Source organism: Halichoeres trimaculatus, unplaced genomic scaffold (assembly GCF_033239565.1).
Source record: "Halichoeres trimaculatus isolate MK-OKI-2021-1 unplaced genomic scaffold, fHalTri1.1 fHalTri1_scaffold_66, whole genome shotgun sequence".
Lineage (NCBI taxonomy): Eukaryota > Metazoa > Chordata > Actinopteri > Labriformes > Labridae > Halichoeres > Halichoeres trimaculatus.
Genome location: NW_027437245.1, coordinates 3,129 through 28,260, shown reverse-complemented (window position 1 = coordinate 28,260; position 25,132 = coordinate 3,129). Strand labels below are relative to the sequence as shown.

General features: G+C 44.1%; 1 long non-coding RNA gene across 2 annotated transcripts; it reads left to right on the top strand.

The window, feature by feature from the left end:
- The first annotated feature begins 228 nt into the window (after positions 1 to 228).
- Positions 229 to 8,226, top strand: LOC141786710 (uncharacterized). Of its 2 annotated transcripts, none has more exons than XR_012597929.1 (6): positions 229 to 316; positions 1,506 to 1,542; positions 1,869 to 1,906; positions 2,955 to 3,107; positions 3,194 to 3,286; positions 6,653 to 8,226. It is a non-coding gene; the product is annotated as an uncharacterized LOC141786710 (long non-coding RNA). The 2 variants fall into 2 exon arrangements; XR_012597930.1 differs by lacking the exon at positions 229 to 316 and adding an exon at positions 1,050 to 1,172.
- Positions 8,227 to 25,132: the final 16,906 nt, after the last annotated feature.

Here is a 25,132-nt window from a genome sequence, read left to right as displayed (position 1 = left end):
CTGAAAAAAGTAAAACTTTGCTGTTGTTCATTTAATGTATAAATTCACATTATATGGACTCAAAAAATCGTTTTCAGATTTAAACTATATTTTCAGGTTTGTACTTCTGACTGAATCAATATTTTTTATTTCGTTTCAATATGAGTTTGCAATTTGACATCAAAATGAAATGACTCATTCAATCAACCTGAACGGATCAGGTGTTGATCGTTTCGCGCATGCGTGTTCCGGAAAACGAAACCTGAGGATCTGACGGGAACGGCCGAGTCCATCTTCAGCCTCTGCAACTCCTGGGTGGAGGGAAACTTTGTTTCAGGTAATAAAAGACAAAAATGCGTTTTTAGACTGTGACATCAACCATGGTTTTATCGCCCCGTTCATCTATTAAACCGCCCTTTGGGTCGTCTGCCATGGTATCACCAGGCTGTCTTGTTGAACTCAGCTTGCTAGCTTATAGCCCACGACAAATAAGCTATAATTTTTCGACAGTGCACGTTCAATCCCTGTTTAAATTACTGGTTAACTTAGTATGCATTTTTGAGTCTTTTCAAATGTTTGACGGCGTAACGTGTTAGTACTGTGAACGGGAGCCATGAGGGGTGTAGCGGTTTATAGAGTGACCGTGTTAACGAGTAACCTGTAGCCGAACGCGGGTTTTTCGCCGGCACACTGCTTGGTATGGACCTCGCCTCTATATTTAGTTATCTTTATTAATGAGAAAAATGAGAAAAAAAATGAGAAAATGTACTTATTCCCATTTCTTTTTAAATGTAACATTAAAGGAGGAGGCAGCCACCAGATAATTTTCAACGCTGTTGTGACTGCAGCGCATTTGGCCGGAAGTCACTATTTATTACGGGCACTCTTTGATCCGAAACACCGGTGTATGCTCTACAGCAGGGATGTCCAACTCGTGCCATGGAGGGCCAAGAGGCTGCAGGTTTTCTTTCCAACCAAGAACTCCACCAGCTGATTCCACTGATTAGCCCCTGCTCTCTGCTTGAAGGTGAGGTACCCAATGGAATCAGCTGGTGGAGTTCTTGGTTGGAAAGAAAACCTGCAGCCTCTTGGCCCTCCATGGCACAAGTTGGACATTCCTGCTCTACAGCGTGAGCTCGTCAACCGTGAAGTACAAGTTTGGACGAGTTGAACAACACGTGGAGTGCCAGTAGGTGCGTGCAAATAAAACTACAGAGACTAACCCGCTTCTGGGTTATGTGTGTGTATGTTTATGGAGAGAGATTATGTGCGCGCTTGTAAGTGTCAGGATGGAGGCATTGTCCCTTTTCGATGACAATGCCAAAACTATCAGAGCTTTCTATCTTTATTAACTTGCCCATATTTTCGGGGTACTAGCTGTCTTCTAAAAAAAAAAAGAAAAAAACAACAACTAAATAATCAATGATATTTTATGTAAGTGTGAAATAGCTCTTTTCCAAAGGTGTCTGTATGGCTTCAGCTAAAGTTAACTTACGTTTTTTTTTTTTTTTTTATTTATCTTGCAGTGCAACATCTGAAAAGCTTCCAGACTTGTCCATTGTGGTAAGTTAGTTGTTAATACCTTATAAAAATGTAATTTATCATTCACTGCCCAAATAATCGTTTGTCCAAAACTTACTATGGATAGTTTTACAGGGTCTTGCTAATTCTCACTAGGTTTGTATTTTACACAATGACTGCAGGATGTGCGCTTGAAATATACTATATTTTTGCATTTTATGTATTTACAATATATCCATTCTCAACATAAAGCCTAAACATATGTATAACCAGTTTACATTACATGTTAATGGTTCCCAATTTGTATCTAGCACCTACTAAGTGTGTTGGCTTATTAATAACAAGAGAATATTGTTTCCTTTTTCAAGGAAATTAGCTGCTCTGAGGCCTGTCCTCATAACTTGTGGTAAGTTCCTTCACAATATCATGAGAACATTTTTAATTAATTGGACACTTAATTTGACCCAATAATAGCACTGGCTCAAATGAAATCTGACAAATTGATTTGGCAGTTTCCAGGTCTATTCTATAAACTTAAGGTATTGAAGTCTTGTTTTATGTGTGATGACTGTGTGTTTGCTTAAAACTTTTGAATGTGCCGCTGTCTTTTCCAGGACCCTCTTGAAATAGAGATTTTTAATCTCAATTAGTTTTCGTGGTAGATAAAAAAATGTAAATATAAAACTTATGGCGTTGTTACCCCAACAAATTAAAAATATCTCTTGTTTTTTTCTCTTGTATTTCATGTTGCATCAGTTATCCATGCATGTGGAAATGTAAAGACTGTGACGACTCATTGTCAAGAGGATCTGAACTTCTGAAACACTATAAACTTTACCATCTGCATTATTGGCGGGGCAATCCTTACCCCTGTGTTTATTGGAAAGCTCTACTAACGCACCTAAGTAAATATCATCCTTCTCAACAATCATCACAGAAAGAAAGCTCATCAAAAAAGACAACATTCAATTAAAAATGTCCAATATGGCTATTAAGGTAATTTTAAAACAAATTCAATTTCAGCATAGGGTCAATCTTATTCCCTTGAACATGGAAAGTTAATTAAAAACTGGTCAATGTCCACATTATTTTCACACAGACATTTGTGCCTGCACAGGGCCCTTCATCTCCCACTCCGCTGTGATATAGTGAGCAGCTGTGTTGGCAACTTGGGGACTTTTTTTTTTTCTTTTCAAAAAAAGCAACTAGTGATTTTTATGTGAAATAATTCAACTTATTACTTTTTTCTTTTCAGGTTTGAATGTCACACCATCTTAAAAATACAGCCAGGACCATAATATACATGCTGGTGTCTACTTTATGTACAAATTTGTTGCTTTGCATCAATTTCATTGGTGATGTCCTTATTTTCAGGTGGTCAGCTGTGATTGTAGCTGTGAAAAATATATGTTTTCAAGCTTCATCTTGGATGCACTTCTGTTTTTGTTTTATAGATCAATGCTGAGTTTATGAGAATAAAAACAGTTCCCTTGGGGACTAAGTTACTGGCACAGTTGGACCAGCACTCCAAACTATTGGAGGTTATCAGGCGGAAGGGGGGAGCTGTAAGACAGAAGATGTCTGGTGTCTTACAGCTTTTGGATGAGGTATCTATGAAGGGGTTTCTTGTCTGAGGAATGCTAAATATTTATTTTTTGTTTGTGATTGTACTGAATACCATTTTTTGAATCAGACTTTGGACATCAACACAAGAAGAGAGCCTATCTTCACATTTCTGATGATGTACCTGGGGGAACCTGTTGAGCATTTGATCAAAGAATATCAGGTAAGGGCATCTCACTCACATATAGAGAAGAGGTTTTAACCTGGAGTGCAAAAAGTTTTTTTATACAGTATGTTTAGGTTTCATTAAAAATGGCTCTTGTGCATATATACACATGAATATATACAAGGTCTTTGATCTCTCAAGCCTCAGTGTTACAGTCATACTCAGTTTATGAGACTTGCTCATTATGCAAAAATGAAAGATTTGGACCGTAGCATGAATGGGCTATGACTGTAGAGGTGATATTTGTGATTTGAATAAATCATATTTTATTGTCATGGCTTGAACTCTAAGAACAAAAAGAACTCATAAGCAGATGTATCAAAAAACACCAGGCATAAGGAAAGATCTCAACAAAACACATTGTTAGCAAACTATGTTTATAGAGGGAGCACTGCACAGTGAAACAAAGGAACAAAATCTAGGACAGGTCCTTGAAATCCTTGAAAATGCTTATTTTTTCATGTTGTGTTTTCAAGGTTTGAAAGTACTTGATTTTCTATTCAAGTGCTTGAGAATGCTTGAATTTATAATCGTATATAACTCACTACTCAGCTTCCTAACTCAACAGATCGATCAAATAGAGAGAAATAAAATAAATTGTGGGGGAAAAAAAATGTTCCATCTGATGGGCTCGCGGGTGTAACATAACTGGTCTGTTTATATGTGCGTTGTGACGTCTCCCCCATGAGGATTGTTCCTTAAACAGCAAGCCGGGAGGCATGACCGTTGGCTGGAGAAAGAAAAATACAAATTTTGGATTAAATGTAGCGCAAATCCCCGTGCAGCATACTGCAGTGTATGTAAAAAGGAGATTGCAGTGGAAGCTATGGGCAAGTCGGCACTCGCCAGCCACGAGAGGTACCCTGGAAGCCCTACATGTTAAATAGCCAATTAGCCTGCTACCTGTTGAAGCTAACCACCTTTTTATGCTTCATGCTAGGCATGAGTGATGAAGGCAGTGTCCCATTTAACATAAAGGTAGTGTTGCCCGGGGGTGTTTGTCGGGGCAGGTTATAAAATAACTGCGGTCAGGCGGTGACAGGTTTTGTCTACAAATACCGGGTCGTGCCTGGTCTGAGCATACGGCCGCGGCGGAGTGGGAGGCTCGCCCTGTACATACGAAGGAACGAAACGGCGTTTCTCATTGAGACCCGGCACAGATGAACAACGGTCATGTGATAACCTGCCGGTTAGATGGCTTGTTTGTGCTAAAGCCGCGCTACCGGCTTGGTTTATTATAAGCGTCTGAGATGTGGCTATCTTACTCATTGTTTGAGAATAAGAAAAACCATAGAACTGGATACAAAAAAAGTAGGGCTGGGTTAAAAAAAAATCGATTCTCAAAAATAAAAACGATCCTCATCTTCAAAATTTGACATCGATCGATCTTTTAATCAAAAGAAAATATTCCCTTTCTTGGCCGGATTTCAGTTTTGGACTGCAGGTGCTCCACACAGAATATTCCGTTCCTGCAAGTCAGTGTGGGATATATAGTCATACCCTATCTGTGTATAACTGACAGCGAGTTTTTGTAGGGTTATATGAAGTAGATATCTGCCCAAGATGCATCTGGATCAGCGCGTCTCCTCACGCTCTCCTTCATTAGGAGATCACAACTTTGGCATGCAGCAGTCTTAGCGTAACAGATTTTACTTAGCATTAGTTATGTTTGATCAGAACTGCAGAGAGACAGCGTCAAACCACCTGTTTCAGTGTTTTTGTCCTGCTGCAACATGACGTCTGTGTCAGATTATGAGAAAACGCTGTCAATCATCCTCCTCATCAGCTGACGCTTGCGCGAGCTACTGCTAATGTGCTCGCGCTAAATGATAAGCTCCATGTGTTGAACGCTGGTGTTTTTAACGGGTGGTTGTTTGTTACAAGGTGTTCAGATTAATTCTGAAGGTCTGGACAGGAGATATGACTTCACTGTTTGTCTTCAGACTGATCCACTGAGAGCTGTCAGCTGCTTCATTAACATACACGGTGTTGGGAAGGGTGCGTTTAATTTGTTCTCCCAGTCTGCCCTGTTTGTGGACCATCTACTGTGGAGGGATGTTGTTTTCACAAAGGAGGGAGCTGCATTAAAAAAATTGTTGTAATATAATAAATATAATATAAATCCTCATAATACTCCTAATACTCTTAGTTTAAAAGATAATGATACCAGTTTCGTCAGCAAGTGATGAGAATCAGTTCTTTGAGAAGTAGTAAAAAGACAAGAATCAGGAAAAAAATGTTTTTTTTTGTAAATACGAGTCTTCTCTGTGAAGTTGTGAACAAATGTGCTGTTCAACACAATGAAATTGCTGTTTTGTGTGCGCATCAATTTCTTAACATTATGAAATTAACAACCGCTCACAGTACTTGAAAAGTTTGAAAATTGACCTTGAAGCTCCTTGAAAAGTACTTGAATTTGACCATGAAAAATCTGTATGAACCCTGCTAGGAACAAAATCTGGCAACAAGACAAGGGAAGACATAAGGGTTAAGGCAATGAGGTGATTGGGAGTGAGGAGACGGCTGGGGAAGCACAATCAGGGATCAGGTGTGGCAGTGCCAGGCAGGAAACAAAATCTACAGAAATAAGAAAAGACTTGTGAACTTTCAAAATAAAACTTAACACTTTAACAAGACATGAAACAAGAACAAAAGGGGGAACTTGACTGAAGAAAAAGCAGGATGATGACTGATGAATTAAAATACCTGGAGATGAAAGGCAAAAAGTTGCACACATTTTTACCTCCGCCAAGGAGGTTATGTTTTTGGGAGAGTCTGTCCGTCTGTCTGTGAGTCTGTGAACAAAATAACTCAAGAAGTTATGGATGGATCTTGATGAAGTTTTCAGGAAATGTTCAGCATGGAAAAAAGGAAGAACTGATTCGATTTTGGTGTTGATCCGGATCAGCGTCTGGCCACTATGACGAAAATGTGATTTTTGTGAATAACTACTGATATAAAATAGATATCATTATGAATCCGTTTGCTAATGGAGTGTTTTTATGGTCAAGGAATCTAAATATGTACATCAAATAAAGGTAGGAGTAATATTTATAGTAAAAATCATAATATGGTCGAGGACTGTGGTGCTGGCAGAGGTATGTGCTCTCTGAGTGCTTTTCTAGTTAGTGCTGCAACTTTTCTGAAGGTGAATCTTGCATCTCGTACCACAATGTGCTCTATGGTGCACAAGAGAAAATTGTGCTTGGGTCATTTGACTGATCACTGTAAATACAGTGCATACCACTACAGTGGATACCACATTCATTTTAAGTTAAATCTTGGTATAAAAGTGACCACTGTAGCCATATATAAAATGGGAACACATTAGAATCTTTGAATGTTTTTTTTTTTTTTTGGCAGGATATTCCAGAAAATTAGGCTGAAAAGCTGAAGCAGACTACCATGGCCATCTTGATCACAGGATGGGAGAGTCCACTCCACCCAGCCAAAGACATCAAGATAATCATTGAAGGAACAGAGGTTGTCAATAATTTGCCCTCAGTTGCAGCAGCTTTTACCATGATCTTCAGGCTCATGTACACACTTAATCTGAAGTATCCAAAGAAATTGGAATCCACCTTTGAGTTTTTGCAAAAAGTCTTGATGGATCTTGATTGCAAAAAGATGAGCCCGAGAGTTGACAAAAACTGTGCAGCCAGCTGTACAGCTCAGACTAGGCTAAGTTTAGTTGCACTGACTCACTACATTGTTTTGTTTCTACTGGTGGTTTAATTTTGTGTAGATCTATTTCCAGTTGAAAATTCAAGCAGTTCAAAGTACGAGGGGTTGATGCTGGAGGTTCCAGTCACATTACAAGACAAGACAAGACAAGACAAGACATACTTTATTAATCCCCGGAGGGAAATTCAAGTTGTTTTGGCACTCTTCCAAGCAAAGAATTGTACACTCTGATGGCTGCAGGGAGGAATGATCTTCGGTACCTCTCGGTCCTGCAGCGCACAGAGGTAAGACGTCCAGAACTGCTGCTGATCCTCTGGACTATGATGTTGTGAAGTGGGTGATCAGAGTGACGGATGATGGCCTCCACTTTCTTCTGTGTATACCTTTCCACCACAGCCTCCAGTGAGTCCAAACTGGATCCAACCACGGAGCTAGCTCTCTTCACCAGTTTTTCCAGTCGCCTCTTGTCCTTCTGCTTTAAACTATTTCCCCAGCATACTGCACCATAAAACAAAGCACTGGCTACCACGGACTGATAAAACATCTGCAGCAGCTTTCCACAGACATCAATTGATCTGAGCTTCCTTAAGAAAAAGAGACGGCTCTGCCCCTTCTTAAAGAGTGCATCTGTATTAAGGGACCAGTCCAACTTGTTGTCCAGATGTACACCAAGATATTTGTAGGTTGACACCACCTCCACGTCCACCCCATGGATGTTAACTGGCTGATGGCAGAGCCCAGACTTTCGGAAATCCACAATCATTTCCTTTGTTTTTGAGGTGTTCAGTAGGAGACAATTTCTATGACTCCAGTCACAGAAAGCTTTTATCAGATCCCTGTATTCAGATTCCTGTCCATTTTGGATACACGCCACAATAGCAGTGTCATCTGAGTATTTTTGGATGTGGCAGGACTCAGAGTTGTATTTGAAGTCTGCAGTATAAAGTGTGAATAGGAATGGAGCCAGAACAGTTCCTTGTGGAGCCCCCGTGCTGCTCATGACCGTCCCAGAGACGCAGTTTCCCAACCTGACAAACTGTGGCCTCTCTGTGAGATAGTCTGTGATCCAGGAGACAAAGGATGGGTTCACTCCTATGTCTTTGAGCTTATCTCTCAATAACATGGGCTTGATGGTGTTAAATGCACTTGAAAAATCAAAGAACATAATTCTTACATAGGTGCCAGGTTCTTCTAGATAGCACAGGGCACGGTGGAGCATGTATATAACTGCATCATCCACTCCAATATGATTTCTATATGCAAACTGCAGAGGTTCTAGTGTGTCTTTGACCTCAAGTCTCAATAGACGTAAAAGCAGCCTCTCAAAGGTTTTCATAACATGTGAGGTGAGGGCAACTGGTCTGTAGTCGTTAAGTTCAGCTGGGCATTTGAGTTTTGGTACCGGCACAATACAAGATGTTTTCCACAGAGCCGGGACCTGACCCAACTGTAGACTCAGGTTGAAGTTCCTCTGAAGGGGTTCACACAATTGGGCAGCACAGTCCTTAAGCAGTCTTGGACACACACCATCTGGACCAGCAGCCTTCCCTGAGCACAGTCTTCCTAACTCTAACCTCACTCCTAAAGCTGTGACAGACGGTGACGGTGGAAGAGGCACAGGTGTAAGAGGGGATGTAGCAGGAGTGGTGGAGAGACACAGATGTGTAGAAGGAGCAGCAGTAAAAGAGGAAGTGGTCGCTGTGTCAAACTTGTTGAAGAACTGGTTGAATTCATTAGCACGTTCAACATCACCCACAATTGGCTGCCTTGTCTTTGTGTTATAGCCAGAGATGTTGTTGATTCCTCTCCACACCTCCCGCATGTTATTATTTTGTAGTTTTCTCTCAATGTTCTTTTTATATTTCACCTTAGCCTCCCTTAATCTCCTCTTCAGCACTTTTTGCACCAGTTTGAGCCGTTCTTTGTCGCCATCTCTAAAGGCTTCCTTTTTCTGATTGAGGATATCCTTGATGTCACTTGTGATCCAGGGTTTGTTATTGGGGAAACGGAGTACAGTCTTTGATGGTATGATATTGTCTTTACAGAAGTTGATGTATTCAGTAAAACAGTCAACCTGTTTATCAATATCTATACTATTTTCATCTGTTTCTAACAATACATTCCAGTCTGTGCACTCAAAGCAGTCTCTCAGAGCCTCACTGGCCTCAGGTGTCCATTTTCTAACTGTTACAGTAGTTGCATGCTGCCTCAATAAGCAGGATCTGTAACAAGACTGAAGTAAAACCAGATTGTGATCCGACCTGCCCAGTGGTGGTAATGCAGTGGCACTGTATGCATCTTTGACGTTGGCATATAGAAGATCAAGTGTTCTGTTCACTCTGGTTGGGCAATTAACAAACTGTTTAAATCCAGTGAGATAAGAGGAGAGGCTAACATGGTTAAAGTCTCCAGATATTATTATGAGAGCCTCAGGATGTTGAGTCTGTAGCCTGGCAACAGTTTCTTGGATAACATCACATGGAACTTCAGCAGTTGCTTTGGGTGGAATGTACACGAGGATTGTTATTATATGACTGAATTCTCTGGGAAGGTAATATGGCCTCATCCCAACTGCCAACAGTTCAATGTCCGGACAACACATCTTCACCTTGACTGTAGTATGATCAGGATTACACCATCTCTGATTGATGTATAAAACCAGTCCTCCACCTTTTGACTTGCCACTAGCTTTGGTGTCTCTGTCCAGACGTATCAGCGTGAAGCCAGGGATATCCACACAAGAATCAGAGATGTTTTGACTCAACCTCAGTAAAGCACATGAGGCTGCACTCACGGTACACATTTTGTGTCTTCACCAGTATCTCTAGTTCATCCTTTTTGTTGGGCAGAGAGTTGACATTCCCAATGATGACTGAAGGAAGAAAGGGCTTGTATCTCCATCTCCTGGCCTTTAACTTTGCACCAGCACGACATCCTCGGAAAGGCTTCTTTATCTCTGCATGCATCTCTTCTTTACTGCATGTTCGTTGCAATTGTAAGTTGTAGTGATGAGGGGGTCTCCCCGGGTTAGAAGGGTCGAAAACACGACTCAAAACAGCTCGTTGCCGTCACACTGCACGTTTATTGCTTGCAGGAGAGATCAGACATCCTTCATGTGATCCTCTAAGCACACTTTTGTGAGGGTAAAACAAAAAGTCCAACAGCATGTCGATCCCGGGAAAACTCGAAGTGTGTGTGTTACGTCGTTACGTCTATACATCACCATGGTAACCCAAAAGCATTTAAAGACACACTACACAGAGAGGCGATCATTACATATCCCCCCCCCCTTAAAAAATGGCACGTCCCCGGGCCATAAAAGGAAAATGTCCACTACTTCCTTCACAGTGTGAGTAACTATAAAGATAACAAAAATACCACATACATCAAATGCATCACATCCTGCAGGTTACTATGCATAGACAGTTTTTCTTATTTCCTTTTCTCTAGGAACAATTTCAAAACAAACAAATAGACAGTGACAAAAAACCCAACAGGATTTAGAATACCATGACCTATCAATTTAACCTGCAACAAACACAGCTTTGTCTTGAACACAAAAAACTAGACCCTGGGGCCTGAGGTAACATACGAGCAAGCTGCAACAGCCTGTCTAACCTAAAGCTACTTGAGGCTTGTTTCTAGATCGAAGAAAGTAGCGTGGGGTGTGAGAGTGAGACACTGAGTCAGAGTGTCCAAAAGGGGCAGCCATTGAATCCACAGGGGGGCAGTGAGAGTCCTCGAACAGGAAGTCAAATCCATACTCCTCCAAATCCTCAGCCTCCTCTGGCTCAGACACTGCAGGGTCACCATCAGTAACGCCGAATGGGACAGGATGTGGAACCTCTGTGCCATCATCCCAGGTTTTGAACGGGAGCAAGTTGCTGACATGGTGCACTCCCATGTCTTCATCTGAAAAGATGTCCACCAGTCTGTAGTCCAGATCAGACATCACTTGAGCAATCCTGTAGGGGCCTTTGAAAACAGGTGCTAGCTTAGCAGCAAATCCAGCGGGTGCATTAGATCTTGGGTGAGACTTAAGCCGCACGAGGTCACCGACTTTGAACGTGACATGGCGACGTTTCTTGTCATAGTGCTTCTTCTGTGTGTCATGACTGATGGCCATGACCTCCCTCATATGGTCGTAGGCATCCCGCAGTGCAGAAGTCAACTCCGATTTGTAGCTGTCCACAGACTCAGGTGCACAAACAATATCCGGCTGCATCCACAAATCCAATGGAGTGTTGAGGTCTCTGCCATAAAGGAGGAAAGCAGGAGTCTCTCCCGTGCTCTGATGCGGGGCTGTTCGAAGAGCAAAAGAGATGTGTGGTAGGTAGAGGTCCCATTCTCTGTGTCTGGTCCCCACGTAAGCTCTGATGGCAGCTTTGATTGTGCGGTTGACCCTTTCAGTCTGGTTAGACTGGGGGTGATAAGCCGTGGTCAGACGGTGGACGGAACCCAGTGAGGCAAGCACCGACTCAAAAAAAACACTGACGAACTGAACCCCTCTATCAGAAACCAGATACCTAGGAGCACCATGTCTTGCAAAGACTTCAGAAATGAACTTCTGTGCAGCCACCACAGCTGTAGCTTCACGCACTGGACAGATCTCAACCCACTTAGTAAAGTAATCAATGAAAACAAGGATATACTCATTCCCACGTGACGACCTTGGCAGAGGGCCAACAAAATCCACACCCACAAACTCCCAGGGGTAGGAGGCGACGACCGGCTGCATGTAACCAGCAGGTTTGCGATTGGTAGGTTTCGTGAGCTGGCATGTTACACAAGAGAGAACATATTTTTTCACCTCCCCTCTCATTCCAGGCCAATAAACCCGCTTCTGCAGTCGCCCAAGTGTCTTGGCAACCCCCAAGTGCCCTGCTGTTGGGTGGTCATAGAAGTACTGCAGGAGAGTGTTGCGAAGTGAGGAAGGGACATAAAATCGCAGATCTTTGTAAGGGTGAAGGCGGCAAGAAGATTTTTGATCTCTGTAATAGACTAGGCCATTGTGTAGACAAAAGCCAGAGGAGTCGACACATGAATCACTTTCCAGCTGCGTCCTCAGAGCACAGATTTTTTCATCACCATCCTGCAGAGAGCGTAACTGTTCCTTGTCGTCCAAGATCAACAGAGGCTGGCGACGAACATTCAGAGACCCAACAGTAGCATAAGGGGGAAGCAGGTCCACAGGTTCATCAGAAAAGGTTGGGTTTCGAGACAGTGCATCAGGAACCGAGTTGGCAATACCCGGTTTGTGTATGATCTCAAAATCAAAGTCCTGCAGCCTGAGACACCAACGAGCCAGCCGGCCCGAAGGGGATGGACGTGTCATCAGCCACTTCAAGCTGTTGTGGTCTGTGAAAACCTTGACATGAGAGCCTTCAAAGTATGGGCGAAAGTGCTCAAGCGCCCAAATCACTCCTAAACACTCCTTTTCAGATGTTGAGTAGTTTCGCTCTGATTTGTGAAGAGTGCGGCTCGCATATGCCACAGCTCTCTCCCTGCCCTCACCATCATACTGAACCAATGCTGCCCCCAGGCCAACATCACATGCATCAGTGTGAATAGCAAAGTCCTTCTCAAAATCTGGGAGAACCAAGATGGGCGCAGAGCACATTTTCAACTTCAGAAGATCCAGGGCTTTCTGACAGTCATCAGTCCAAAAGAATGGGGTCCCCTCTCGCGTGAGGGAGATGAGGGGCTCTGCGATCTTGGAGTAACCAGACACAAAGCGTCTGTAGTACCCCGTCATTCCCAGGAACTGCTTGACCTGTTTGACTGAGGATGGAGGAGGGAAGTTTTTAATGGCATCCAGCTTGCTTTCGTCTGGGCCCAAACCCTCAGGAGTTATCACATATCCCAGGTAGCGCAGAGAGGGCTTACAGAAGTGGCACTTTTCCATCTTGAGGGAGAGACCCGCATCTGACAGGCGAGACAGCACCTTTCCAAGGTCTTTCAGATGTTGCTCTAGGGTAGGCGAGGCCACGACAATGTCGTCAAGGTAAACAACACAACAGTCATATATCAGGCCTGCCAGCACCGTATTCATGAGTCTTTGAAAGGTGGCCGGGGCATTTGAAAGGCCAAAGGGCATCACTTTAAACTGGTACAAGCCCTTGTGCGTAATAAATGCCGTTTTTGGGCGGGACTCAGGAGCCATGGAGACCTGCCAGTACCCTCGTGCCAAATCCAAGGTTGAAATGTACCTTCCACGAGCCAAAAAGTCCAGTGAGTCATCAACTCTTGGGAGGGGGTAGGAATCTTTGGTAGTGACCTTGTTGACCTTGCGGAAGTCAATGCAGAACCGTGGGTCTTTGGACGGTGCCTCCACAATCACCACTGGTGATGCCCAAGGCCCTGAGGCTGGCTCAATGACATCACGTTTCAACATCTCATCAATTTGTTCCTCTATGATCTGCCTTTTCTTTAGAGATGCACGGTAGGGGGGCAGACAGACTGGCTTGGCATCGCCAGTGTCAACTTTGTGCTCCACCAGAGACGTTTGACCCAGCCTACCATCAAAGAGGTGAGAAAAGCCTCCTAACACCTGTGCTAGTTGAGTCTTTTCATTGTCTGACAGGACAGCGCCGTCAACTTTTTCTCGAAAGTCAACCATAGAGTCTTTCGTCCACATGCACGTGATGTGACCTTCCAGTTCCTCCAAATCACCATAACAATTGTCAGGGGCAGGTGACAAATTTCCTCCCAACCAAACACCATTAGAAGCAGGGTGAATGTGAACATCAGCAGGAATCATGAAGTCAGTAGCCAGCAGAAGTGGACAAGAAAGGTTAGGGATTACAGCAAAAGGGTGGACAAAAGTCTGCCCCAGCAGCTGAAACGACAGTGAGACAATACCTGTAGGGGTACAGCTTGTTGAGTCTGCAAGCTCAAGGTCACTGAAGTTATATGGCATCACATCACTACCTCCAATGCCGCAGTTGAAAAGGGTGGAGGAGCGTACAGCTGACAATGAAGCTCCTGTGTCCACAACTGCCACCACAGAAACACCATTGACGCTCACGTCACAGGTAACTGGTTTCCTCTGACTACGCTGCATCAGCTTGACTGTGGGTTGAATGTCAGGGGAATGACTGTCAGCGGGGCTAGCCTGGTTGGTCTGATTACGATTGTTTCTTTGGTAATAACGGGGACGAGACCCTGGATGTTGTCTCATGACTTTCTCATCTGCATCCGTAGCCCTCACTGTTAAACCACTGTCAGGTCCATCCTGAGCCTTGTCTTTATAACGTTGTCTTTCTGCACAGTTCTGACAATTTCTGGTTGTGACGCCAGGAGCCGAACAGTTAAAGCAGCGGAGGTTTTGGCGTGATGACGCTGGTGGAACAGAAAACCGCTTCATGGGGGACACTGGACCCAAAACTGAGTGAAGCTCATGAGCCTTCAGTAAGAGGTCTGCAATGGATGTTATGGCACATCCATAAAGTGCAAGTTTATAACGATCAGTCACATGGCGGCATATTATCTCAACCTGGTCAGTTTCAGGAGGTGGGTTTTTCATCCTTTTAAACTCGCCCACTAGGTGAGTAACAAAGGTTGGAAGGGGTTCTCCTAAGAACCATAAATCAGGGACACAGTTTTGTTAGAAAAGCCAAAACAATATGACTAAATAGTTGAATCAACATCTAAGTCTCGATCTAATTTTCTGCTTGCTCTGTAAGAGTCTGTGTAAGACTGAAAAAGTGAGACTTTTTTGTCGGAGGGCACCTGTGTCCACCCCTGTGTCTCCAAAGAAGGTGACTGCCAGTGTAGCAGTGGGAGAATTTTTCTGCTGGCGTTACAACTACAGAAGGCCTCTCTCAAGGATGTTTGTTGAGATCTGGATACGGAACTGCTTTTCAACATCAACTCTTTGACAAATGGTTTCCAAGATATCATCAACACTGTCAAACAGTAAGCATAATCAGTAGAAGTAAACCACTTGTGTTGAAAACAAATGCACAAGGATAACTTCATGTATTTAAACACTAGATTTACTTTTTGATGACTTCTTCTCTATTATCCTGGCTCAAGGCATTTGCCTTACCCGTCTCAAGATCGTCTATTCATCTACAAAAGTACAATAAGAATCTTGGTTGAAAAGAATAGCAAAAACGGGTAATGTAAGTTGCATCTTCATGTAAAATAACCCCATATTATATGTAATATCTTCAGATATTTATGAAGAGAAGCACGCATTTACTTATTATTCGACTTGACTTTGAATTTGGGGGGAACTTACAACAGGTTTTCTATCATAGCAACTCACACTCTTCTTCTGGTTATACCCCTGTATAAACAACTCACTAGCAACCTCTATTGGTAGTAGGTCGTAATAGCATCTCACTATATAATGTTATCTATTTTACCTTTCCCCACACGTGCTTGCATGAAGTTGTAAGAACTCTGGGGTGAATTTGATGAAACAGATATGGCATCAGAACTTCTGATGGAGATTAATAAATGAGTAACCCTGAAGATCTCAGGCCGACTGGCATGTACAAACAGTTTGTCCTATTCATAAGCTGTAAAAAGTGGCGTTATCCTCAGATTCTCAAGTTTCCGAGGGTACCTTGATGTATTACATGCGATGTCAGCAACATGCCGAGGAAATGCCGGAAAGAACGATGGTTTTGTGAAACTGCCATCGACATCGTTTGCAGTGTTTATTCACACGCCCTTTTTGTAAATCTGCAGTAAATGAACCATTTGCCCTAGCTCAATTCTGCACAAAAACAAGTAATTCTACACTCTGTACAAGCCCTCGATATATGTCCTGTATTTACATCTAAATAATTCTTGAGAACTGCCTTCCATCTGTCCCACGAACCGGGGGATATCTTGGAAACATTTACCCAGTTTTCAGCCCCCTGAGCCGGGCTGCTCTCTGGCCAGAACCCCCTTGGTTGTCATTCAATCTCAGGCGGTACGCTTGGACCACGAACCGGGGGATATCTTGGAAACATTTACCCAGAGCCGGGCTGCTCTCTGGCCAGAACCCCCTTGGTTCTCATTCAATCTCAGGCGGTACGCTTGGACCACGAACCGGGGGATATCTTGGAAACATTTACCCAGTTTTCAGCCCCCTGAGCCGGGCTGCTCTCTGGCCAGAACCCCCTTGGTTGTCATTCAATCTCAGGCGGTACGCTTGGACCACGAACCGGGGGATATCTTGGAAACATTTACCCAGAGCCGGGCTGCTCTCTGGCCAGAACCCCCTTGGTTCTCATTCAATCTCAGGCGGTACGCTTGGACCACGAACCGGGGGATATCTTGGAAACATTTACCCAGTTTTCAGCCCCCTGAGCCGGGCTGCTCTCTGGCCAGAACCCCCTTGGTTCTCATTCAATCTCAGGCGGTACGCTTGGACCACGAACCGGGGGATATCTTGGAAACATTTACCCAGTTTTCAGCCCCCTGAGCCGGGCTGCTCTCTGGCCAGAACCCCCTTGGTTCTCATTCAATCTCAGGCGGTAAGCTTGGACCACGAACCGGGGGATATCTTGGAAACATTTACCCAGAGCCGGGCTGCTCTCTGGCCAGAACCCCCTTGGTTCTCATTCAATCTCAGGCGGTACGCTTGGACCACGAACCGGGGGATATCTTGGAAACATTTACCCAGAGCCGGGCTGCTCTCTGGCCAGAACCCCCTTGGTTCTCATTCAATCTCAGGCGGTACGCTTGGACCACGAACCGGGGGATATCTTGGAAACATTTACCCAGTTTTCAGCCCCCTGAGCTGGGCTGCTCTCTGGCCAGAACCCCCTTGGTTCTCATTCAATCTCAGGCGGTACGCTTGGACCACGAACCGGGGGATATCTTGGAAACATTTACCCAGTTTTCAGCCCCCTGAGCCGGGCTGCTCTCTGGCCAGAACCCCCTTGGTTCTCATTCAATCTCAGGCGGTACGCTTGGACCACGAACCGGGGGATATCTTGGAAACATTTACCCAGTTTTCAGCCCCCCTGAGCTGGTTTTTTTTTTGCAAACTTAGACTAGTAACTGATCTATGGACAATAGAAGGAAGCTTGCACAGTCAAAAGCACAACTACGTTGGCGCAGTCAGGAGAGAGCTTGGGTTGAGTCCAATAGACCCCAGGTTCAAGCCCAGAAGCGGGTGTGTTTTTTTTTTTTGCAAACTTAGACTAGTAACTGATCTATGGACAATAGAAGGAAGCTTGCACAGTCAAAAGCACAACTACGTTGGCGCAGTCAGGAGAGAGCTTGGGTTGAGTCCAATAGACCCCAGGTTCAAGCCCAGAAGCGGGTGTGTTTTTTTTTTTTGCAAACTTAGACTAGTAACTGATCTATGGACAATAGAAGGAAGCTTGCACAGTCAAAAGCACAACTACGTTGGCGCAGTCAGGAGAGAGCTTGTGTTATGTCCAACAGATCCCGGGTTCAAGCCCAGAAGCGGGTGTATTTTTTTTTTTAAGCAAACTTAGACTAGTAACTGATCTATGGACAATAGAAGGAAGCTTGCACAGTCAAAAGCACAACTACGTTGGCGCAGTCAGGAGAGAGCTTGGGTTGACTCCAATAGACCCCAGGTTCAAGCCCAGAAGCGGGTGTGTTTTTTTTTTTTGCAAACTTAGACTAGTAACTGATCTATGGACAATAGAAGGAAGCTTGCACAGTCAAAAGCACAACTACGTTGGCGCAGTCAGGAGAGAGCTTGGGTTGAGTCCAATAGACCCCAGGTTCAAGCCCAGAAGCGGGTGTGTTTTTTTTTTTTGCAAACTTAGACTAGTAACTGATCTATGGACAATAGAAGGGAGCTTGCACAGTCAAAAGCACAACTACGTTGGCGCAGTCAGGAGAGAGCTTGTGTTATGTCCAACAGATCCCGGGTTCAAGCCCAGAAGCGGGTGTATTTTTTTTTTTAAGCAAACTTAGACTAGTAACTGATCTATGGACTATAGAAAGAAGCCGCTCAGTCAAAAGCACAACTACGTTGGCGCAGTCAGGAGAGAGCTTGTGTTGAGTCCAATAGACCCCAGGTTCAAGCCCAGAAGCGGGTGTGTTTTTTTTTTTTGCAAACTTAGACTAGTAACTGATCTATGGACAATAGAAGGAAGCTTGCACAATCAAAAGCACAACTACGTTGGCGCAGTCAGGAGAGAGCTTGTGTTATGTCCAACAGATCCCGGGTTCAAGCCCAGAAGCGGGTGTGGTTTTTTTTTTGCAAACTTAGACTAGTAACTGATCTATGGACAATAGAAGGAAGCTTGCACAGTCAAAAGCACAACTACGTTGGCGCAGTCAGGAGAGAGCTTGGGTTGAGTCCAATAGACCCCAAGTTCAAGCCCAGAAGCGGGTGTGTTTTTTTTTTTTGCAAACTTAGACTAGTAACTGATCTATGGACTATAGAAAAAAGCCGCTCAGTCAAAAGCACAACTACGTTGGCGCAGTCAGGAGAGAGCTTGGGTTGAGTCCAATAGACCCCAGGTTCAAGCCCAGAAGCGGGTGTGTTTTTTTTTTTTGCAAACTTAGACTAGTAACTGATCTATGGACAATAGAAGGAAGCTTGCACAATCAAAAGCACAACTACGTTGGCGCAGTCAGGAGAGAGCTTGTGTTATGTCCAACAGATCCCGGGTTCAAGCCCAGAAGCGGGTGTGGTTTTTTTTTTGCAAACTTAGACTAGTAACTGATCTATGGACAATAGAAGGAAGCTTGCACAGTCAAAAGCACAACTACGTTGGCGCAGTCAGGAGAGAGCTTGTGTTATGTCCAACAGATCCCGGGTTCAAGCCCAGAAGCGGGTGTGGTTTTTTTTTTGCAAACTTAGACTAGTAACTGATCTATGGACAATAGAAGGAAGCTTGCACAGTCAAAAGCACAACTACGTTGGCGCAGTCAGGAGAGAGCTTGGGTTGAGTCCAATAGACCCCAGGTTCAAGCCCAGAAGCGGGTGTGTTTTTTTTTTTTGCAAACTTAGACTAGTAACTGATCTATGGACAATAGAAGGAAGCTTGCACAGTCAAAAGCACAACTACGTTGGCGCAGTCAGGAGAGAGCTTGGGTTGAGTCCAATAGACCCCAGGTTCAAGCCCAGAAGCGGGTGTGTTTTTTTTTTTTGCAAACTTAGACTAGTAACTGATCTATGGACAATAGAAGGAAGCTTGCACAGTCAAAAGCACAACTACGTTGGCGCAGTCAGGAGAGAGCTTGGGTTGAGTCCAATAGACCCCAGGTTCAAGCCCAGAAGCGGGTGTGTTTTTTTTTTTTGCAAACTTAGACTAGTAACTGATCTATGGACAATAGAAGGAAGCTTGCACAGTCAAAAGCACAACTACGTTGGCGCAGTCAGGAGAGAGCTTGTGTTATGTCCAACAGATCCCGGGTTCAAGCCCAGAAGCGGGTGTATTTTTTTTTTTAAGCAAACTTAGACTAGTAACTGATCTATGGACAATAGAAGGAAGCTTGCACAGTCAAAAGCACAACTACGTTGGCGCAGTCAGGAGAGAGCTTGGGTTGACTCCAATAGACCCCAGGTTCAAGCCCAGAAGCGGGTGTGTTTTTTTTTTTTGCAAACTTAGACTAGTAACTGATCTATGGACAATAGAAGGAAGCTTGCACAGTCAAAAGCACAACTACGTTGGCGCAGTCAGGAGAGAGCTTGTGTTATGTCCAACAGATCCCGGGTTCAAGCCCAGAAGCGGGTGTATTTTTTTTTTAAGCAAACTTAGACTAGTAACTGATCTATGGACTATAGAAAAAGCCGCTCAGTCAAAAGCACAACTACGTTGGCGCAGTCAGGAGAGAGCTTGGGTTGACTCCAATAGACCCCAGGTTCAAGCCCAGAAGCGGGTGTGTTTTTTTTTTTTTTGCAAACTTAGACTAGTAACTGATCTATGGACAATAGAAGGAAGCTTGCACAGTCAAAAGCACAACTACGTTGGCGCAGTCAGGAGAGAGCTTGGGTTGAGTCCAATAGACCCCAGGTTCAAGCCCAGAAGCGGGTGTGTTTTTTTTTTTTGCAAACTTAGACTAGTAACTGATCTATGGACAATAGAAGGAAGCTTGCACAGTCAAAAGCACAACTACGTTGGCGCAGTCAGGAGAGAGCTTGGGTTGAGTCCAATAGACCCCAGGTTCAAGCCCAGAAGCGGGTGTGTTTTTTTTTTTTGCAAACTTAGACTAGTAACTGATCTATGGACAATAGAAGGAAGCTTGCACAATCAAAAGCACAACTACGTTGGCGCAGTCAGGAGAGAGCTTGTGTTATGTCCAACAGATCCCGGGTTCAAGCCCAGAAGCGGGTGTGGTTTTTTTTTTTGCAAACTTAGACTAGTAACTGATCTATGGACAATAGAAGGAAGCTTGCACAGTCAAAAGCACAACTACGTTGGCGCAGTCAGGAGAGAGCTTGGGTTGAGTCCAATAGACCCCAAGTTCAAGCCCAGAAGCGGGTGTGTTTTTTTTTTTTGCAAACTTAGACTAGTAACTGATCTATGGACAATAGAAGGAAGCTTGCACAGTCAAAAGCACAACTACGTTGGCGCAGTCAGGAGAGAGCTTGGGTTGAGTCCAATAGACCCCAGGTTCAAGCCCAGAAGCGGGTGTGTTTTTTTTTTTTGCAAACTTAGACTAGTAACTGATCTATGGACAATAGAAGGAAGCTTGCACAGTCAAAAGCACAACTACGTTGGCGCAGTCAGGAGAGAGCTTGTGTTATGTCCAACAGATCCCGGGTTCAAGCCCAGAAGCGGGTGTATTTTTTTTTTTAAGCAAACTTAGACTAGTAACTGATCTATGGACTATAGAAAAAGCCGCTCAGTAAAAAGCACAACTACGTTGGCGCAGAAAGGAGAGAGCTTGGGTTGACTCCAATAGACCCCAGGTTCAAGCCCAGAAGCGGGTGTGTTTTTTTTTTTTTTTGCAAACTTAGACTAGTAACTGATCTATGGACAATAGAAGGAAGCTTGCACAGTCAAAAGCACAACTACGTTGGCGCAGTCAGGAGAGAGCTTGTGTTATGTCCAACAGATCCCGGGTTCAAGCCCAGAAGCGGGTGTGTTTTTTTTTTTTTGCAAACTTAGACTAGTAACTGATCTATGGACAATAGAAGGAAGCTTGCACAGTCAAAAGCACAACTACGTTGGCGCAGTCAGGAGAGAGCTTGGGTTGAGTCCAATAGACCCCAGGTTCAAGCCCAGAAGCGGGTGTGTTTTTTTTTTTTTGCAAACTTAGACTAGTAACTGATCTATGGACAATAGAAGGAAGCTTGCACAGTCAAAAGCACAACTACGTTGGCGCAGTCAGGAGAGAGCTTGGGTTGAGTCCAATAGACCCGAGGTTCAAGCCCAGAAGCGGGTGTGTTTTTTTTTTTTGCAAACTTAGACTAGTAACTGATCTATGGACAATAGAAGGAAGCTTGCACAGTCAAAAGCACAACTACGTTGGCGCAGTCAGGAGAGAGCTTGTGTTATGTCCAACAGATCCCGGGTTCAAGCCCAGAAGCGGGTGTATTTTTTTTTTAAGCAAACTTAGACTAGTAACTGATCTATGGACAATAGAAGGAAGCTTGCACAGTCAAAAGCACAACTACGTTGGCGCAGTCAGGAGAGAGCTTGGGTTGACTCCAATAGACCCCAGGTTCAAGCCCAGAAGCGGGTGTGTTTTTTTTTTTTGCAAACTTAGACTAGTAACTGATCTATGGACAATAGAAGGAAGCTTGCACAGTCAAAAGCACAACTACGTTGGCGCAGTCAGGAGAGAGCTTGTGTTATGTCCAACAGATCCCGGGTTCAAGCCCAGAAGCGGGTGTATTTTTTTTTTTAAGCAAACTTAGACTAGTAACTGATCTATGGACTATAGAAAAAGCCGCTCAGTCAAAAGCACAACTACGTTGGCGCAGTCAGGAGAGAGCTTGGGTTGACTCCAATAGACCCCAGGTTAAAGCCCAGAAGCGGGTGTGTTTTTTTTTTTTTTGCAAACTTAGACTAGTAACTGATCTATGGACAATAGAAGGAAGCTTGCACAGTCAAAAGCACAACTACGTTGGCGCAGTCAGGAGAGAGCTTGTGTTGAGTCCAATAGACCCCAGGTTCAAGCCCAGAAGCGGGTGTGTTTTTTTTTTTTGCAAACTTAGACTAGTAACTGATCTATGGACAATAGAAGGAAGCTTGCACAGTCAAAAGCACAACTACGTTGGCGCAGTCAGGAGAGAGCTTGTGTTATGTCCAACAGATCCCGGGTTCAAGCCCAGAAGCGGGTGTATTTTTTTTTTTAAGCAAACTTAGACTAGTAACTGATCTATGGACTATAGAAAAAGCCGCTCAGTCAAAAGCACAACTACGTTGGCGCAGTCAGGAGAGAGCTTGGGTTGACTCCAATAGACCCCAGGTTCAAGCCCAGAAGCGGGTGTGGTTTTTTTTTTGCAAACTTAGACTAGTAACTGATCTATGGACAATAGAAGGAAGCTTGCACAGTCAAAAGCACAACTACGTTGGCGCAGTCAGGAGAGAGCTTGGGTTGAGTCCAATAGACCCCAGGTTCAAGCCCAGAAGCGGGTGTGTTTTTTTTTTTTGCAAACTTAGACTAGTAACTGATCTATGGACAATAGAAGGAAGCTTGCACAGTCAAAAGCACAACTACGTTGGCGCAGTCAGGAGAGAGCTTGGGTTGAGTCCAATAGACCCCAGGTTCAAGCCCAGAAGCGGGTGTGTTTTTTTTTTTTGCAAACTTAGACTAGTAACTGATCTATGGACAATAGAAGGAAGCTTGCACAGTCAAAAGCACAACTACGTTGGCGCAGTCAGGAGAGAGCTTGTGTTATGTCCAACAGATCCCGGGTTCAAGCCCAGAAGCGGGTGTATTTTTTTTTTTAAGCAAACTTAGACTAGTAACTGATCTATGGACTATAGAAAAAGCCGCTCAGTCAAAAGCACAACTACGTTGGCGCAGTCAGGAGAGAGCTTGGGTTGACTCCAATAGACCCCAGGTTCAAGCCCAGAAGCGGGTGTGTTTTTTTTTTTTTTTGCAAACTTAGACTAGTAACTGATCTATGGACAATAGAAGGAAGCTTGCACAGTCAAAAGCACAACTACGTTGGCGCAGTCAGGAGAGAGCTTGTGTTATGTCCAACAGATCCCGGGTTCAAGCCCAGAAGCGGGTGTGTTTTTTTTTTTTTTGCAAACTTAGACTAGTAACTGATCTATGGACAATAGAAGGAAGCTTGCACAGTCAAAAGCACAACTACGTTGGCGCAGTCAGGAGAGAGCTTGGGTTGAGTCCAATAGACCCCAGGTTCAAGCCCAGAAGCGGGTGTGTTTTTTTTTTTTGCAAACTTAGACTAGTAACTGATCTATGGACAATAGAAGGAAGCTTGCACAGTCAAAAGCACAACTACGTTGGCGCAGTCAGGAGAGAGCTTGTGTTATGTCCAACAGATCCCGGGTTCAAGCCCAGAAGCGGGTGTGTTTTTTTTTTTTTTGCAAACTTAGACTAGTAACTGATCTATGGACAATAGAAGGAAGCTTGCACAGTCAAAAGCACAACTACGTTGGCGCAGTCAGGAGAGAGCTTGGGTTGAGTCCAATAGACCCCAGGTTCAAGCCTAGAAGCGGGTGTGTTTTTTTTTTTTGCAAACTTAGACTAGTAACTGATCTATGGACAATAGAAGGAAGCTTGCACAGTCAAAAGCACAACTACGTTGGCGCAGTCAGGAGAGAGCTTGGGTTGAGTCCAATAGACCCCAGGTTCAAGCCCAGAAGCGGGTGTGTTTTTTTTTTTTGCAAACTTAGACTAGTAACTGATCTATGGACAATAGAAGGAAGCTTGCACAGTCAAAAGCACAACTACGTTGGCGCAGTCAGGAGAGAGCTTGTGTTATGTCCAACAGATCCCGGGTTCAAGCCCAGAAGCGGGTGTATTTTTTTTTTTAAGCAAACTTAGACTAGTAACTGATCTATGGACTATAGAAAAAAGCCGCTCAGTCAAAAGCACAACTACGTTGGCGCAGTCAGGAGAGAGCTTGGGTTGAGTCCAATAGACCCCAGGTTCAAGCCCAGAAGCGGGTGTGTTTTTTGTTTTTTTGCAAACTTAGACTAGTAACTGATCTATGGACAATAGAAGGAAGCTTGCACAGTCAAAAGCACAACTACGTTGGCGCAGTCAGGAGAGAGCTTGTGTTATGTCCGACAGATCCCGGGTTCAAGCCCAGAAGCGGGTGTGATTTTTTTTTTTGCAAACTTAGACTAGTAACTGATCTATGGACAATAGAAGGAAGCTTGCACAGTCAAAAGCACAACTACGTTGGCGCAGTCAGGAGAGAGCTTGTGTTATGTCCAACAGATCCCGGGTTCAAGCCCAGAAGCGGGTGTATTTTTTTTTTTAAGCAAACTTAGACTAGTAACTGATCTATGGACTATAGAAAAAGCCGCTCAGTCAAAAGCACAACTACGTTGGCGCAGTCAGGAGAGAGCTTGGGTTGACTCCAATAGACCCAGGTTCAAGCCCAGAAGCGGGTGTGTTTTTTTTTTTTTTGCAAACTTAGACTAGTAACTGATCTATGGACAATAGAAGGAAGCTTGCACAGTCAAAAGCACAACTACGTTGGCGCAGTCAGGAGAGAGCTTGGGTTGAGTCCAATAGACCCCAGGTTCAAGCCCAGAAGCGGGTGTGTTTTTTTTTTTTGCAAACTTAGACTAGTAACTGATCTATGGACAATAGAAGGAAGCTTGCACAGTCAAAAGCACAACTACGTTGGCGCAGTCAGGAGAGAGCTTGGGTTGAGTCCAATAGACCCCAGGTTCAAGCCCAGAAGCGGGTGTGTTTTTTTTTTTTGCAAACTTAGACTAGTAACTGATCTATGGACAATAGAAGGAAGCTTGCACAGTCAAAAGCACAACTACGTTGGCGCAGTCAGGAGAGAGCTTGGGTTGAGTCCAATAGACCCCAGGTTCAAGCCCAGAAGCGGGTGTTTTTTTTTTTTTTGCAAACTTAGACTAGTAACTGATCTATGGACAATAGAAGGAAGCTTGCACAGTCAAAAGCACAACTACGTTGGCGCAGTCAGGAGAGAGCTTGTGTTATGTCCAACAGATCCCGGGTTCAAGCCCAGAAGCGGGTGTATTTTTTTTTTTTAAGCAAACTTAGACTAGTAACTGATCTATGGACTATAGAAAGAGCCGCTCAGTCAAAAGCACA